Raw genomic sequence first — 10,868 nt, forward strand, 5'->3', positions numbered from 1 at the left:
TCATCAGCTACCGACAGACGACATCATGGACTTGCTAAACATTTGCCTAACGTCTACTTACTTTCAGTACAACGGTAAACACTACAAACAGTTACACGGCACTGCCATGGGGTCTCCAGTTTCTGTTGTTATAGCAGAAATTGTGATGCAGAACATCGAGGAACGCGCCCTTTCGACTTGCCGACAAACGATACCGCTTTGGTTACGTTACGTTGACGACACATTCACCGCCGTTCGACACGACGAAATTGACGCATTCCACAACCACCTTAACGAACAAAACACTGACATACAGTTTACCAGAGAAGTCGAAGAAAATGGCAAACTTCCTTTTCTAGACTGCCTGGTAAGCCACAACGACAACTCATTACGAACGACAGTTTACAGGAAACCGACACACACCGACAGATTACTAGACGAGTCATCCTACAACCCTACATCACACAAAGCCACAACTATCAGAACTCTAACACGACGCGCACAACTAGTATGTGACTCGACAGACAGCTTATCCGACGAGAACAAATACCTTCACCGTGTTTTTACGAAGAACAACTACAACAACGACTTCATCCGACGAAACACTCACCGACCCACTACCACTACCGAAACAAACGACACCGCAACCCCTACGACTACAGCAACCATACCGTACATAAAAGGTATGTCTGAAAACATCTCGCGCATCTTACTACCCTTCAATATCCGCGTCGCCCACAAACCCATCACCACACTACGTCAGTTACTAACCAACGTTAAAGACAAAGACGAACCGAGGAACAGACAGGGAACGATTTATAAGATCAATTGTTCCGACTGCCAAGCCTCCTACATCGGTGAGACTGGCAGAAACCTCACAACAAGACTGACTGAACACAGACGGGCGACGAGGAAAGGTGATGTCAGCAATCACATTGCTGAACACCATCGACTTACCAACCACAACATTGACTGGGACTCTGCGCAATGCCTAACCTACAGCACTGACTATTTTCAACGACTGACTCTGGAAAGCTGGTTTACTAACTTAGAACAGACTCCCCTAAACAGATGTCAACAACTACCCGCCCCATACAAACGACTCATTCACGACATAAACATCACAAACGACCGAAAAAGAACAACCTAGCTTTACCGACAGACCGAAACAGACCAATCACGAACGACTTACGTCACTTGAGTCTTACAGCCAATAACATCACGGCAAAACCAACCGATCATTTCACACGAACTGGAATAAGAACATTCTACTGACAACAATCACTCACTTGACTCTGATGATGACTTCCGCACAGGTTGTCGAAACGTCAGTCACTGCCACCGACAACAGTCCTTCTCAGGACTACACTCACCCGGACGATCAGACTACACCTTCACATGTTACCCCCGGGTTCAAACCATTTACTGAAAAACATATTTAATTGTTTTTTCGGCCACGAGAATAACACTCTTAGAAAACTTGCTCATTAGATAATATAAAATTTGTTACCTTGAAAGAGTGTTTCACTGAAAAGCAGAGATACAACTGTGGGAGGACTCACCCTAACTATCTTTAACGGAAAATAATTAGACTAGTCGTGAGTGGAAGCAGACACTGTGGCACGGTTTTCCTCGGTGATTATCAAACAGATGACATGTTTAGCTGGAGGGATACTGAAAGTATTATGCTAGAAGAAAATATGATGCATCGATCAATTCAAAGTTTTAACATCGCCTTCCCTCAGGAATTTTAACTTTTGAAGATTGGTCTCAGCCCCCTGAGCCAAAATCGTGTTCAAAGGCCCCGCCCAGGTGCTAGATCTTAGTGGTTCTTAATGGGGTTAACTTTTAGCCATAAAACGGCAAAAATTAGCCGTTAGGGGTAAAAATTGACAAATTTTAACCATGAGTCCGAAAAATAATGCAACAGTCAAAAATTTGGCATTAGGCGTATAAAAAAAAAAAAAAAAAAACTGTAACCGTTAGCCGTGAGAGCCATCCGTTGAGACCCTCATTTCATTGTCACATCTTTTGTAAAAGGCACGACCAGCAATTGATTTGACTGTTCAAGCTCCAAAACCTAGACGTTATAGTCCCTATATTCAGAGCCATCCGCTTTAAGTACCTCCATATTAAAAGATAACTGCCAGTATTCCCCTGGAAAGACTTGACACTTGCGGTTCAAATTTCCTACCCCACACAGGTAAGGTTCAAAGGACGACAGTCAAACGCCTGTGGGTTGCCCCGGATGTTGAAGCTGCGATCAACCGGTGTATAACGTCACGGACACAAATTCAACATATTTTTAACGTCAAAATCTTAAAAAAAAAAAGGAATGTCAATTATTACGCTAAGCAAAATTAATTAGATTGAGTTAACGACCACGCCTATAAAAATAAAACAAACTTGTGATCATGTGTGAGTCTTTCTCTACAATGAATTTCTAGGAGAAAAACCCAAGCACGAGGTAAAAATTTGCAAGGACATGTATCTTCAAACAAAAAATCTCAGTAAAAGAATAAACTATTGATGGAAATACCTCGAGCTGGAAGGTTAACAGCTTACTATATGGCAGGACAGTCTTGTGGTAAATCCCAGCGTTCTGATTAGTTCAGTTACTTGGTCTAGATTTTGCCATACGGACCACTTTCATGGAAGCGGTCATAAGCCGTGCATTTTTCCTCGCGAAAGTCGAAAAATGTAAACTAAAGAAGTTTTACCGAACGCCATGATAAAATATATATTTCTTACTGGACGTTTGGTTGTGTAGTATCGCTGAGTACTTTTATGAGTTCTGCCGTATTTTGACGAGCCCGTAGGGCGAGTCAAAATACAAATAACGAGTAAAACTACTCAGCGATACTACACAACAAAACGTCTGATAAGTTATTTAGTATCCAACACTCCAAATTGTTATCGTTCGCGGATATTTATTTACGGGGAGTGCGTGACAGAAGTATGCGAAGCGAACGGAATTGGCGCGTTGTTGTGTTGCTGTTTCTATTTTCTTCAAAAACTGAAGAAATTTCCTGGTTGTCCAGCTGTTTTTCTTCGTTCGATTCATCTAGTAAACTTGGATCTATATTTGCCAGCCATCCGACTCTTCGTCGTCAGAAATATGATTCAAATTGTCAGCCATTCTTTTTTTCGTAACTTCAATCCAATTCTTCGCTTGCGCGATGCGAGAATACCTTTTTAACCGGTTCTCTGAAGAACAAACACCGCGTGATATTTGTACTCGTCTATGGCGTTATTTGTACTCTACGCAGTGTGGTTGGATAATAATTAGTAATGTCGTTTGCTGGAGCTGTAGTGGAAAATACTGCCCCTCGTTCATTTTGGTACTGCCATAATTTAGGGCCAACTATTCTCAGTAGGGCCCTCGTGTTTGTTTAGTAAGAAGTTATTCTTTGTGCCATCTGCTCATTAGTCTTCCTTTGCGCAGCCTCTGTATTTAAGAAGGCTGACTCATGGAGTCTCTGTAACCAAACCACAAATTTAAAGAAAATCCGGAACAACGTGCCGCGCCATTTGACTAGACCGGCGTTTTGCACCATTTTGGAAATCTTCCTCGAAATTATTACTTTTAACAAAGAAAACCTAATAAAAAGGTTAGCTAGAAAATTGTTCTGAAAAATGCCTTACTAATTCTGCGATAAGCCCCGCGCGTTTTTCCTTTAGCATGGCTGGATAACTCTTCTAGAATGCGCGGCATCTTTGTGACCCTCTCCTTCATCGAAGGCCTAAAAAACAGTGATGCCCGGCACTGGTGATCTAGTCTGATTGCTGGAAGGTGTGTTGAGAATTGGCGCTCGATCTAAATTTTAATCTATTTCGACCTCAACATCGTTATTGCTAACAATCTTTAGGTGTTCAGAAACGACTTTACGGCACGACGTTAGCTGAAATACTGTTGACTGAAGTATCAAAAGAATCACCTTTTTCTCGACTGAGTTGTTTTAATTTGCGGACAGTTTCCAGCCCAACCAATTTCCGTGAGCTTTGTAACTAAAACCCTTAATTTGGGAAGAATGTTCTTGACTCAGCTAGGATTCTTTGTTTGTTGCAGTGATTTCAAATGGCACATAGTTTATCATACACTTATCCTCAGGTCTAGTTCACTCTATCTATTTCATTTTGTTTCCAGCTCCATACTGAGTATTCTTCTCCTATTTCAATTACTTTGTACTTTGCCTTCGTTTCGCCTTTGATCGGACTTTTGATCCTTTCCCCTAATCTTTTTTCGATAGCTATTTGTTGTTTCGTGTTCTGCCTATTGGCTCTTCTGGGTAATCCCTGCTTCGACTGAAGTTAACAAGTTTCACAGCAAGAAAAATTGACAAGAAAAATTCTCATATAAAAAAAGCTTGTTAAAAACGCTTTTCGTGGATATTCGTTGCAGTAAAATTACAAGATGGGAATAAGATAGAAATAATTTCAGCCTTGCGTGACAAATAGGCGTGGCGAATGGTCCTTCAAAAACTCTGGTTCTCGCAAAATTTTAGTCGAAATTTCGTAGGTCTCGCAGTCTAGTTTTTTCAGCGGTGATGCGAGTCTCGCAGTCTCGTTTTTTATACGAAGGTGTCTCGGAGTCTCGATTTTTTGCAAGGCTAAGGGTCTCGAGGTCCCGATTCGTTTGTTGGTTTTTTTAAAATGACATTTTCTATAAACTGAAATAAGCAAACAAATAAGAAAATGCTATGCTTAATAGACTCTTAATCAAATACTTAGTTTTAATTAACTTTGTTTTCCAGAAAAATCAATCTTTTGAATATTAACTGATTTCCCCGCTTTCGACGCGATCGCCGGAAAGCGATCGAGTGTATGGTAGTTTTAATATTTCGACTTACTTTGCCAACTTTTGCCATCTTGGGCAAACAATCCCAGGTAAAACCACCATCAGTGCGACTTGCGGCTTAGATCTTTCATAGTTAGCTATAGTAGCTTACAGTTATGGGACCGCGGGACTTGACTGGCCATGCGTGGCGTAGTTGTTTTCGCGAGGCCGGGATTGAAGTTTTACTGGTAGACAAACAGCGAATTGTCGGCACATTCATAAATACCAGCATTTATATATCACTGCACGAAAAAGTGGATTTTCACCATATTTGCTCAGTGCAAATCTAAAAAAAATTGGTGCAAACATAAGGGTGGTAAATGCCACATTTGCTCATACATTTGCACCGGGTAGCAAATGTATGAGCAAATGTGACATTTACCACAATTGCTTTGTATTTGCTATATGTTTGCACCAAATTTGCTCAGATTAGCACTGCGTAAATATGTTGTAAATCCGTTTTTTCGTGCAGTGTATAGAGTACTTACGTGATTCGTGCTTTCGCTTCCGATAAGAAGAAGAAGAAGACCTTATATCCATTTCGGTTTCTTCCATTGTTTTGAACGCTTCCACCTCAACTGAGTTCAAACACGACCTCGCGTTTTTTCTGACGACTTCCAGACAACTTGAGTTGTAAGTGGCAGCGCGTCAGTGAAAAAAATCAAAGGGAAACGACCAAGCGCAACCTCCCGACCGGAAATTAGGTCATGGCCAGGAAAAAATAGATATTTATTGACTGTTGACAGAGTTTCAGATCTGATGTTTCGTACAAGGGTTTACAAAAAAAGGATCCTTTGTGAGACTTTTGTACAAGCTCATTCTAGTTCTGAACCAAATCTGAGGCTCGCAAGTTAAGGTGGCTGAACGCAGTTTTTGATACCGGTGTTTCTTTCGCCATTTTCTCTAAAACCCTTGATCTCTCGGTCGCCAAAACTGGTAGCAAGCAAGTTGGAGCGGCCGCTGGCCATCGCAACTGTTGTAACGCTATACCCAAGACTGTTTGCGCGCGAACACTAGAATTGTAACGTTGTTGTGTTTACGTCGTAAAATTAAAATTCTCGTTTTATTTGGTCTTACCACAAGTTAACAACACAAACTATGTTTTCTTTTTGATAGTTAAGCTGACGTGTTTGCCATTACCATGGTGACATGAATAAATATAAACAGGCCTCTAAAATCGGTTTTCTTCATTTGTAGAAAATCTAGTCATTAGTTTTTCTTTATAATTTGCATGCAACGAGCTTGTAACGATACTCACAAGTTAGCACCATTTTGCAAACAATCTAACTGAGAGATCTCTAATTATCCCTTGTTGAAGGTTCTCTCGATTATCTAGAATTTCGTTTGTTAAAAGACAATTTTTTCAATACTCCAGTTACTTATTTCCTAAAGTATTTTCGTGCCAGATTTCGTGAAATTCTAATGAGTAGTTCTCAAGAAATACTCAAAGAAAAACAGACGACCTCTGCTAGCTTACGGAATGTGTTATTGTAAACATATCTTCGGCAAAGAACATTTGACCTGCCGTTATAGATAATTGAATAGTCCTCTTTCAAGTTCACAGTGAAGCTCAAGTTTACCCTAGAACTTTCCGTTTAGGACTTCTAGGTGTTCGAATACGCAAAGAAAAACATACGACCTCTGCTAGCTTACGGAATGTGTTATTGTAAACAATTTCGCCAAGGGAAATGGATGAGAACTTGAAACGAGAGCAGAGATAAAAAAAAAATCTCTCGTTGTCAGCTATGCAAGGCTAGCTTGCTGTATTAATTTCCTGATCGAAAACGGTGCTAACTTCTAAAGTGTGCTTGGAATTCCGAATTTAACCACTGGGTGCCGAATTAGATTATGTCGTGACGTAAATGACGATGTTGCGATACTCACAAAGTTCAGCCTTGTTTTCCCGTGCGGAAATTAAAGCCCCAAAAGGATTTTTATATCCTCGAAAACAACATCATTTTCACTTATCATGAGCTTAACCTGAACTGACTCTGAGTTAAACCGCATGGTGAAAATGATAACTGAAAATTTGCTACGAAATGCGATATTTCCATTTTGAAATATGGGTGAACTTTAAAGGCGTTCCGTGATGTCAAAATTGAATTAAATGGTCCCGTTTAAGACTTAAGCTATACCTCAATCCCTCCTAAATAAATTTGTCAAATTGATACGAGCTTGCTGTCTTTTGCGCTTTTCGTGAGCAAAGTTCAATTGGCTCTACTGGGGGCACTGATTTCCGCCATTTTACGGCTACCAACGCTCGTTTCAGTTTTGGTGAATTTTCCGGGATAAGGAAGTAAGTCTGGGAAAAATAAACCTTACCACGTTTCTAAGTTCACTATAAGGTATCGCTGGGCAAAATATGGAGGTTTTCAATTTTTCGATCATGTGCCACATTTTTCCATTTTCACTCGGTTAATTCAAACATTCGCTCTCAATACCCTTGAGGAGTTATTGTGTCAGCACAGATACTTAAAAGGTCAGAGAGTTGATAACCATATTTTTACTTATTTTAACAGGGCTTATGTTTCACGGAATTATTTTATAAATCGCCATACGAAACAGTTTCGTAAAAATTAACCACGCCAATTTTAATACAATTGGCTAGCAATGAGGGAATGCGCTACGTTGCCAAAAGATGTGCGAAAGCAGGAGTGACTGGGGTAGTTAAGGATGAGTCAGCTCTTTCCCTCTAGAATTTATTCAAAGAAATTAATTAATTGTCAATATCCTTCGTTACCATCTACTCTTGTACAGCTAATTTGTTGCAAAGGAACATGTCTAAATGCTTTCAGGTTCGTTTTCTATAATATAATTTTGTTCTGTCTTATTGGCAACAATTGTTAGGGAATATTAAAAAAAAATGTTGCAATAATGAGCTTTGTTGAAATGCAGATCGGTATTTTGACAATTTTCGCAGAGTTCCTTTTAATACACATTTTTGGTCAAGTCCCGCGAAACTTACTCGTTCCAGTTTTTGTGAAATTAAGTTTCCGAAGAATTAAGTAACAATAAAGTAGATGACTGAAGTTCTCTTTGTAAAACCTAGTTCCAGGTAAACCAGAAGTGTTCGTCGAACAACCGAAAACGGCTGTTGTTGTATCTTGGAAAATTAAGGACAAGAACGGTATCCTTAAAGAGTACTACGTGACTTCTGTGAGAAAGGATGACTTGTCAAAAACCCAGACTCTTGTTACCAAGAAAATGGAAATGCAGTTTGATTTAAAGGCGGAAAAAACTTATGAATTCCAGGTAGACAGAATTCTTTACTCTAGTTTAAATTGGATTAAAATTAAAAAAAAGAAACTTTCGGGAATATAGGTATGAAAAAAAAAGTTATCTCAGTCAATTGAGTAGTTGTGTAACATTCAGTTAAGTTTACTTTGCAAAAAATATAATTTCAGTTTGGATTAGTCAATAGTATTAAAGCTTTTAATATTTGATAAAAAAAAGATTGTTTAAAGCAACCTAAACTCAAGGTGTTTCTCCTATAGGACTAAATGATGTTTTGATACAGCTACTATATTCCTCAGTTGCATTGTAAAAGATAGTGACAAACAAAATAGAAGTTTTGTATGAAATAGTGAAAAACATAGGAAAGTTACTTGCAGTAGAGAAAAATATATAGATCTGTACCATAAGCTAAGCGTAAACTGCTAGTGGGAAGGTTTTACACCCTTTCCTTCATAGGAAATATTCCTATAGTTTAACAACACTCGAAGTAGCCAATGTTTTGCTCTTGAGAAAGAAATCTCTTAGGAGACTCATTGATTTCTCCTCTTCAGGTCTTCGCTATAAACAGCTTTGGTAGGGGTCCTGCTGGTGTGAAGACGTTCACACTAAGAGATCGTTAGTTTTTACATCTTTAATTTGCCAATCTACCCATAAGACTGACATAATTGCTAGGATACAGTGACACCAACCAAACCTGGTCGAAGACCACTTTGAGTAGGCTTTATCACGAGGCCATTTTTCAGTTTCTTAGACGAAAACATTAAATAAGAGTGCCTTCGTAGATAATCGTTAATTGAATGTTTAGACTTTAAAATAAAATAACAGGAACACTGATGGGTTAGCATGGTGAGGATCAACAAGTATATTAAAAGACAAACTTTTCATACGGCCTAACCGAAAAGTAGTTTCTGGTCTGATTTAATAGCTTTCCTGTCTCTGTAATAAATGAAACATTCCTCTCATTCACCCGACAGAACCAAATGTGACCATGTATCCCAGTATCATCTATGGAATGGTTGGTTTATTGGCTCTTTGCATCGCTTCTTTCACCTGTTAAAACACATACAGCAGGTCAGTGAGGGAACATTAATGAAACTCAACATGAGACAAATATTCCTGCACAGTAGCTGTCTTCTCAGTAGAGCTATAAATGTCTTCGCAAGATTTTAAGAACGTGTCCACGAGAGCACCGGGCAGTCGTGATACATGCCATCTCGCCGATTTCAATGAAACTTTGCCAGTTCAAAGGATCTACCCCAAAACTCAAAATGGCGAACTGGTTTCTGCTTTGGTTATTTCCGGGGGGAGATAAACCACCCCCCCCCCGGCTTTTCTAGGTTTTCACTAAAAAATGGCCTCAAAATAGGTAAAACGTAAGAAGCTCTTACCGCAACTGTATTTAACAAGTTGGTACATACATATTGGTACATCCTTCATAAACGTTTGATACAAGTTTCAATCGATTTGATTGACGGCTTGTCAATCAACAGAGGTGAATAAAGTGTGTTTTTACACTTTTTGATTCACTCAAGTATATGGTAACTTTGAGGTCAAATATCTCTCCTTGCTCGAAAGATACAACTCTAATTCGAAAGCCCCTTTCTCGTCTATTATTTCATCTCTGGAAGTCATTAAAAAAATCTTTGGGTACTGCCATATTTTTGTCTTTTGAAATCTGCCCCTGTTAAAGACTCTCTCAACTACACCTGTCACGCAATTCAAGCTGTAGGCAGCTATTCAGGCAAGTATACCATCACTTTAAAGCTAGTTAAACAAGATAGTTAATCAAGGAAGCTAAGAAATGTAAGCAACTTTCCAGATTCTTGGTAGAAATTGGAAATTTCACGTTTAAAGAGAAGCATGTAGGCGAAATATTGATGGAAGAATCGTACCGTTTCTCCCTTCTTTTTTTTTTTTTTGGAGATTTACTAAAAAAGAGGCAAATGTGGCTTTCTTACGGCAAAAAACATTTATTAGTCTTTGATCTGATTTTTATTATCAGAGTTTACAATCAAGAGATTGTAACAGGAGAGGAGATTTTAAATTCATACATTCAGCTTGCTTGTTAACATACAAGTTCCCGAGTACAACAACTTCATCTTTTACACATAGTGGATGACGAGAAACTCTGCTGTCTCGCTTGAAAGTGAGATATTAATAACTCTATCAAGTTCATAAATTGCGTTATTTCTCCAGGTCTTCTAGGTCTCGTTTAAAACATTTCTGTATGCTCCAAATGGGCCTGCAACACACACTTCCGCTGCTTTATTATCACCGTAATGCAATCAATGTTTTTTTGCCGGAAACTTTTGTAAATGACAAACTAGACACGTTACATGTACGAGTACGTTATGTGTTGGAGGGTTAGAGATGTTATCGTGACCCCAAACACATCCATACACGTTCATGTAACGTCTGAAAAATGTCACGCAAGTACAACACCTTAGGCATACCTTGCGTCGTTGCGAATGCCTTCCGTTTGCTTCACCAAGTCTGTGACCTCCAAACACATCACGTAATCATGCATGTAACGTCCAAAAAATGTCACTGACGCACAACATCTTGGGGATACCTTAACGCTTGTTTCACACTGTGCGCACAGGTCGAAAATAGATGTATAAATAAGTAAGGTTTACCAGTTTTGTAAAAACTCCTTGATGAAGTCTGCTATTGTCAGACGAAACGCGTAGAAGATTAAATCAAGTATGCTCACTAATTTATCATTCAAAAAAAAATTTCGATTAAAAAGAACAAAATAAAACTGTCCTTCTATTTCTTTTCATTTTCTGTGATTGGTCAAGGAAAGTCGCGCCATTTT

The sequence above is a fragment of the Stylophora pistillata genome, chromosome 8, assembly GCF_964205215.1.
Source record: "Stylophora pistillata chromosome 8, jaStyPist1.2, whole genome shotgun sequence".
NCBI classification, from domain to species: domain Eukaryota; kingdom Metazoa; phylum Cnidaria; class Anthozoa; order Scleractinia; family Pocilloporidae; genus Stylophora; species Stylophora pistillata.